We start from the raw sequence: 8887 nt of genomic DNA on the forward strand, positions 1-8887 counted from the left end.
CATTGACAAATCATGAAAAATGAGTGTTTCACACCAGTGCATATTACCCAGAATACTTTAAGAAAAAAAGCATTTCTTAAAGCATAATGACATGTAAATATAAAGAACAGTAAAAAAGAAAGCAAAGTATTGAATGCTCTGTAAATGAAATTTTCATAATCTTTAATGACAAACGTTAGAATATTTGCTGAGACTAGATCACGTGCATTTCTTTAAGTGCCTAGCGGAGTATCTTTCTAAGTAGGAAATAAGTACTTAACAGTGTGTCACTGAATTTATTATTATGCTGGTTTATTTTCTTTCTAGCATTTATACTTGGTATTTGAATTTCAGTTTACATTTAGTAATGTACTCAAAACACTTTCAGTTTTGTGCTCAATACAATTTTTATGGGTATAGCATTTGCTAGTGAAGGCAGGGAAACATTGCATATCAACAAAGTGTGACTTTGTCAGGGTCAGTCAGAATCACTCTCCAAATGCTGCTGCTCATACTGCACTGAATGTCACATTTATGTGATTCAGGCAGATTGATGTCTCTAATCACTTGACAGCATTGCTTATTCAGAAAAGATTGCGTCTTCCATTCACAAAAGATCGCATCTTCCATTCACAAAATATCGCATTCTCCAATGCCTTCATCTCAGTCTTGACCCACTTGGTTAACTTTCAACTAGGCTCTTTTGATAATCCTGATTTCCTTATTTTCTGTTGATAGCTTTTCCAATTTTCCAATGTCCAACCTAAGCTAGATCATAAATGCATTTTCTTTTTCTTTTTTTTGGTTCTTACTCCCAATCTTCAAAGCATTAGTGGTTTCAGCCACAAAATTGACCTGATTAATGTTGAGTCCAGTTTTATCTCCCTTGTGAAGTTATGTATGGGTCAATTCTAGAGAAATAAAAAAGAAACTAGTATAATGTATTGAGATCTTGTCAAGTGACTGGCCTGGGGTTGATATTTAACACATACTTTTAACCAGTTCTATCTGCTTCTCTGGTGGGTCAGTGGTAAAGAATCAGCTTGCAGTGCAGGAGCCATAGGAGACATGGGTTCAGTCCCTGGGTTGGGAAGATCCCCTGGAGGAGGTGATGGCAAATCACTCCAGGTTTCTTGCTCGAAAATTTCCGTGGACAGAGGAGCCTGGTGGGCTACAGTGCATAGGGTCGCAGAGAGTCAAACACGTGTGAAGCGACTTGGCACAGATGGACGCACAATAGCTATGAGAGTCACGCCCTTCTTTTCTTTACCATTGCCTCTACACAGATTAAGGATTCCAATTATTCTTGGATTATTGGTTTATTACACAAAACCTGTAACAAATTGCCCTATTTCCAGGATATCTATTTAGATTAACTTTAGATGTTGCCCTCAGATAAATCTTTCTATGATATAGTTATCACATTATGCTTCTGTTTCAAAATTTGTGTTGGCTTGCCATTGTCTTACAGTACATTCCAAAGAAGCAAGAGCATATTTAAGTGAAAGCACAAGCACTATGATATGGGAAGAACAATACTAAAGCTTTATTTGTATTATTATAGTAAAAAAAATTATATTTTATAAGTAAGTAAATCAATATAAAAGTGGGGGGTGAGATTTTTCTAATACGGTTTCATGGTTGTTAATAATTGGAAACTGTCATGCCATAGAATGATATCCAGGCACTCGTTTCCTCTGGAACCTTTACCAGAACCCTCACTTTCATGCTGTATTCAGTCTTTATTATAGTCAAATGCAACTTACATTTAGCCACAGAAATTCGTTACTTTCCTAAGCATTTATTCTTTCTACCTGGATTGTCTCCTTTCATCCCTTTAGGCTTCAGCCTTGACCATTTTTCAAATTCTAGCTCAGACACTCCTTTGTGAATTTTTTAGCAGTTAGAACAGAGAACCACTCCAATTGGTGTGATTAATGAAAGAAATAAAGGCTCACATCAGTGAAATATTAAGGTAAGAGAAGGCTCCAAGAGTAGTTTGTCAGGCCCCAAAGCCATTTCTTCATGTGGTTTTTCTCCTCAGGTTGGTTTTCTTTGTGATGACACAGGTTGCCGCAGTTGAAAGCCTCATATGTGCATTCCACACCACACAGAGCAGGCGAGGAAGAGACACTCCCCTCAGCCCCCACCAGCGGTGCCCAATTCAGTAAAAGCCCTTGGCTTCACACTGAAGTAGCTTAGGTCATCTTCTCACCAAAGAAACACTGATTAGATTAGGTTAGCCAGGCCCTAAATTTTTTGCTTTCATTTGAAAATATTTGTGTATTTATCTGGCTGTACTGGGTCTTTAGTTGCAGCATGTGGGATCTAGCTCCCTCACCAGGGGTCGAACCCATGCTTCCTGCACTGGGGGTACAGAGTCTTAGCCACTGAGCCATCAGGGAAGTCCCAGCCCTGTCTCTGTGTTAAGCTAGCCGGGTACCCCCGACCCACTTCTCCCCCTCCCCCTTATCTCTCCCTCTCCCCACCCCCCTCTCCAGCTTGCCCAGAGTTTGTAGGTTATCAATTTCATGGCTGCTTCATAATGGAAATAAAACATTGTATTCTGAGTAGGTAAACAACAATATCCACCAGAAGTCTTAAGTCATTTACCAGCTAAAAGTGGGCTTTTCATCTCTCGAATTACTATGATATTTTATTTATGCACTTTCTTTTGTTCTTATTTTTTCCTCATATCATTGCAATTTTTCTTTAATATCTATCAGGTTTTAAGCTGCTTGAGGAGCAAGTACCTATGTCTAATTCTTCTTTTTATTCAACTTTCCCCTGTTTAGCATTTAGCAAAGTGTTTTGTTACTATAGTCTATGTAGAGCTAATGAAGAAATACATAAATGAATAAATAAGTGCATGATTGAATGATTATATAAAATTATTTCCTTGAAATATAGGTTCTCTTTTATTAGAAGAATTCAAGCAAAGTTTGGCATAATATATTCAGATATGTTTGGCATAACATATTCAGATATTCAAGAAAGGACTCATTCATTTTTAGAGAAAAGCTGGATACAATGATCTTTAAGACAATTTCCACTTCAACAATTCATTTACTTCTTGAAGATTTGATCTTTTGAGAGGAGGGACTATCTTTTAAATAGGTTCTTCTTAACTGCATATCTTTTGTAATTCACAGCTAGTTTGTTAAAACAAAACAAAACAAAAAAAAAAAACCTCTACTTGTGCAGAATAAAAAAAGGAAAGTACAAAGTGGTTTGGGAGGGTTGGAGGGTTGTTGTTCCGTCACTAAGCCATGCCCACCTCTTTGAGACCCCCTAGACTGCAGCACACCAGGTTCCCCTGTCATCCACTGTCTCCTGGAGTTTGCTCAAATTCATGTCCATTGAGTCAGTGATGCCCTCCAATCAGCTCATCCTCTGCCAATCCCTTCTCCTCTTCTCCTTGTTCTTACTTGTATTTAAATGTTCTTACTCATTCTTACTTGTATTTAAATGTATAATGCTCATTTAAAACTATTATTAGATAAATTAGTTAATTTTGTCTTGAAAAGGCAATTTCTTCTCATTAGAACTTTAATTTAATGACTAAAATGTACATAGTTTTTAAGCTTCCAGATTAACTTTGGTTAAAGTGAACATAAAAACTGTACTTAATGATCACAAAATGTGGACGCTATAGTTAATGAAAACTGTTTTTAAATATCTTTACTTAGACACCTTACCTCAAAATACTTCACTTGAAGATGACACATTAAATTCAAACTGATCTCAAGAATTCATATTTATAGTGGCTTGTTTGAACATTCCATGTTGGTGCCTCACAGTCAGAAACTGAACCTATGATCAGCCCCATCAAACCAGTTTCTCTTGTAAAGTTATCTGTCTTACCAAGTGACTTTTCTCATCCACTGAGTTCTTTTCAGAAACCTGGGAGTCATCCTTGACATTCCCTTCCCTTAGCTCCCTTATATCCAATTCAAATCTTGTCAAGTCTATTCCCAAACGTGCAAAATGTCTTGGTTGTGTTCACTTCTCTCAGCCACTCTTATTGCTACTCCAAACCACCATGATCAGCTTCCTGGGCTTGGGCAAATAACCTCCAAATTAGTTTTCCTGTTTCTTATCTTGTCTTTCCCCATTCCAGTACTCACACTTTCACCAGGGTGCTAAACTCCTCATTAAAGCCTTTAGTAGCTTCCCATTGCTCGATGGATAAGCATAAACTCTATAAGACTTAGATACTATTGTTCCTGCCTGTTTCTCCACCCTCACTCATCTCTCTTCTTCACTTGGCTCCATCCACACCAACCTTCTCTGTTTCTGAAATGTGTTCTTTTCTTTTTATAGTCCTTGCACATCCTATTACCTGCCTATGAGCTATTCCCTTCACCCTTTTCTCTTCCTGTCTGCTCCCACCCCCATACACATATTTTTCCTAGCAAAGCTAACTTCTACTCATCCTTCAATGTCTCACATGAAAGATTTGCCAGGGAATATATCAGATTTTAATTTTCCAGGGAATATTTCTCAGAATCTCTTACCAGTTTAGGTTAATTCCACCTACCATATAAACTTTTATAGTCCCCTGTACTTTTGCCTATTATTATGTATAATGGTCATATTAAATACTTGTTTGTGCAATAATTTCTCAAACACATATTGTCTCTTTTACACTAGAAGTGCCATGAGGGTAGTCACTTTGTCTGTTTTGTTCATTATTGTAGTCCCACTACATGCTGTAGTGCCTAACATTTAGAGTATATTCAGTAAATATAAAATAAGTTAATAATGAAAGAATTACCAAAGAAAAAAGATTTACTATCTGATTCTGTTTATCAAAGGGTAGCTCATAGAGAAAGGTGAGATATGGCCAGCTAGGAAGGGAAAGTGTGAGGCAACAAGTCATAACAAAAGTGTTGCCCACTTGATTAAAAAAATTTTTTTAGCTTATCTATTTTTAGTTGGAGGAGAGTTTCTTTACAATGTTGTGTTAGTTTCTGCCATGTATCAACATGAGTCAGCCACAGGTACACATATATCCCTTTCATCTTGAGCCTCCTTCTCACCTTCCAGTCCATCCCACCTCTCCGATTGTTACAAGCACCAGATATGAACTCCCTGTGCCATACAGCAAATTTCCATTGACTATCTAGTTTTACATATTATAATCTAATGCTTACAATCTCTATGAGCAATGCTTTGACAAACAGAATCTTCATAAAAATCTCCCTAAAACATCTTTCTACCCCCAAATTGTATAGCACTCTGACGCCAGATTAATCTTCATAAAGCAATTCTCTTCATGTCACCCACACTTCAGAAGTCCTTGTTCTTCAGTTTGATTCAGTCACTCAGTTGTGTCCGACTCTTTGTAACCCCATGAACCGCAGCACGCCAGGCCTCCTTGTCCATCACCAACTCCTGGAGTCCACCTAAACCCATGTCCATAGAATCGGTGGTTCCATCCAACCATCTCATCCTCTTTCGTCTCCTTCTCCTGCCCTCAATCTTTCCCAGCATCAGGATCTTTTCAAATGAGTCAGCTCTTCGCATCAATTGGCCAACTTATTGGAGTTTCAGCTTCAACATCAGTCCTTTCAGTGAACACCCAGGACTGATCTCCTTCACAATGGACTGGGTGGATCTCCTTGCAGTCCAAGGGACTCAAGAGTCTTGTCTAACACTACAGTTCAAAAGCATCAATTCTTCGGTGCTCAGCTTTCTTTATAGTCCAACTCTCACATCCATACATGACGACTGGAAAAACCATAGCTTTGACTAGATGGACCTTTGTTGGCAAAGTCTCTGCTTTTGAATATGCTATCTAGGTGGTCATAACTTTCCTTCCAAGGAGTAAGCGCCTTTTAATTTCATGGCTGTTGTCACCATCTGCAGTGATTTTGGAGCCCAGAAAAATAAAGTCAGCCATTGTTTCCACTGTTTCCCCATCTATTTCCCATGAAGTGATCGGACCAAATGCCATGATCTTCATTTTCTGAATGTTGAGCTTTAAGCCAACTTCTTCACTCTACTCTTTCACTTTCATCAAGAGGCTCTTTATTCTTCTTCACTTTCTGCCGTAAGAGTGGTGTCATCTGCATATCTGAGGTTATTGATATTTCTCCCGGCAATCTTGATTCCAGCTTGTGCTTCTTTCAGCCCAGCGTTTCTCGTGATGTACTCTGCATAGAAGTTAAATAAGCAGGGTGACAGTATACAGCCTTGATGTACTCCTTTTCCTATTTGGAACCAGTCTGTTGCTCCATGTTCAGTTCTAAATGTTGCTTCCTGACCTGCATACAGGTTTCTCAAGAGGCAGGTCAGGTAGTCTGGTATTCCCATCACTTTCAGAATTTTCCACAGTTTATTGTGATCCACACAGTCAAAGGCTTTGGTGTAGTCAATAAAGCAGAAGTAGATGTTTTTCTTGAACTCTCTTGCTATTTCCGTGATCCAGCAGATGTTGGCAATTTGATCTCTGGTTCCTCTGCCTTTTCTAAAGCCAGCTTAAACATCTGGAATTTCATGGTTCATGTATTGCTGAAGCCTGGCTTGGAGAATTTTGAGCATTACTTTACTAGTGTGTGAGATGAGTGCAATTGTGCAGTAGTTTGAGCATTCTTTGGCATTGCCTTTCTTTGGGATTGAAATGAAAACTGACCTTTTCCAGTCCTGTTACTACTGCCAAGTTTTCCAAATTTGCTGGCATATTGAGTGCAGCACTTTCACAGCATCGTCTTTCAGGATTTGAAATAGCTCCACTGGAATTCCATCACCTCCACTAGCTTTGTTCGTAGTGATGCTTTCTAAGGCCCATTTGACTTTACATTCCAGGATGTCTGGCTCTAGGTGAACGATCACACCATCGTGATTATCTTGGTCATGAAGATCTTTTTTGTACAGTTCTTCTGTGTATTCTTGCCACCTCTTCTTAATATCTTCTGCTTCTGTTAGGTCCATACCATTTCTGTCCTTTATTGGGCCCATCTTTGCATGAAATGTTCCCTTGGTATCTCTAGTTTTCTTGAAGAGATCTCTCGTCTTTCCTATTTTATTGTTTTCCTCTATTTCCTTGCATTAATCACTGAGGAAGGCATTTATATCTCTCCTAGCTATTCTTTGGAACTCTGCATTCAAATGGGTATATCTTTCCTTTTCTCCTTTGCTTTTTTAAAAAATTTATTTTATTTTTTAACTTTATAATATTGTATTAGTTTTGCCATACATCAACATGAATCTGCCACAGGTATACACGTGTTCCCCATTTACAGCTATTTGTAAGGCCTCCTCAGACAGCCATTTTGCTTTTTTGTATTTCTTTTTCTTGGGGATGGTCTTGCTTCCTGTCTCTTATACAATGTCATGAACTTCCATCCATAGTTCAGCAGGCACTCTTTCAGGTCTAGTCCTTTAAATCTATTTCTCACTTCCACTGTATAGTCATAAGGGATTTGATTTAGGTCATACCTGAATGGTCTAGTGGTTTTATCCACTTTCTTCAATTTCAGCCTGAATTTTGCAATAAGGAGTTTATGATCTGAGCCACAGTCAGCTCCCAGTCTTGTTTTTGCTGACACTATAGAGCTTCTCCTTCTTTGGCTTTGACATCTATAAATCTAGGCAGCTTACTTTGGCATTCATTGCCTTAGTCTCATTTTTTTGATCTGTTTCTTATGTAAATTATCTGTATCAGTAGTCACACCATATATTCTCACCTGCACAATTTTGTTCATTTCTTTTTTTCCCTTCTTAGGAAAACTTTCTTTCCTACTTTACATGTTTTTTTTTTTTTTTTTTTTTAACTCCACATTGTATTTCCTGATTTCTCTTGCTGATAGCCATGAACTTTTTCCTCTGAAATTTCTCATCTACATTCTAGGATAATCACATAGGATAATCTATGTAATATTTTCTATCATTTATTTTATTATAATATATAGGAGCTGAACCCCTAAATGAATTGTTAATCATCTGAGAATTTTATTGAAGTCACAGCATCTAGAATAGTAACATCCAGAACAGTAATAAATTAATTGTAGTTTCTTATAACTCATGGTAATACCAGCACTTAGAATGATGTTTAGCATGTAATATAGCTAATGAATATTTAATATTGACCATAATGGAAATCACTTAGTGAAGGGAGGTGGGCCAGATGAACAGAATATCTCAAGAAATACCAAACATGCAGAATATTGCTAGTAGAGGAGCTATACAGTTTATAAGCTTTGAGATTCCTAATGTTTTGTTGGTATCAGCATTAGCTGAATTATTCCCTGTTGCAAGAGATCATGAACAAAGGGCATGTCAATGGAAAGAATGGCATACGAAAGGCTCATGTGTATTAAAGATAGATTAATTTGATAAAAAGGAGAAATTTCTCACCCCATGTGGAGACCATTAGATTATTATCCATTTTATTTTATTTATTTTTTGGTAGGAGGAGGAAAGTCAAGCTGTATTTTAATGAAAAGAAAACTTTTGTAAAGCCTGCATAAAAAGAATCTTCTTTCCTATACCAAGCTATTTTTTAGACAGTGAAAGTGAGAAAATTTTGGCCAGGAAAAGAAGAGAATTGGAGTATATATAGGTATGTAGCAAACTAGGTAAATAAAATGATACAAACTGAAAAAAAACCTGAGCCAATTTCCCATGTTCTTACATCCACATTTCAAATTGTATCTCATTTTCCTGAACAGACAAATAAACTATTTCTTGATGTCGATGTATAGTAAATATTGTTGCTTTACACATCCAAGTGATTACTTTTATAATTTGGATTTTTTTCCCGTTCCTCAATGAGCTGTTGGTATTAATCAATATTTAACTAGAAGAGAGAAAAGTTTAAATCCTTGGAATTCAATAAATATAAAAACTATCTTCTATTTTCTTAAATTTGGGGATGGAAAGTAATCTATTAGGCCAATAATTA

Source organism: Bos indicus x Bos taurus, chromosome 29, assembly GCF_003369695.1.
Source record: "Bos indicus x Bos taurus breed Angus x Brahman F1 hybrid chromosome 29, Bos_hybrid_MaternalHap_v2.0, whole genome shotgun sequence".
Taxonomy (NCBI): domain Eukaryota; kingdom Metazoa; phylum Chordata; class Mammalia; order Artiodactyla; family Bovidae; genus Bos; species Bos indicus x Bos taurus.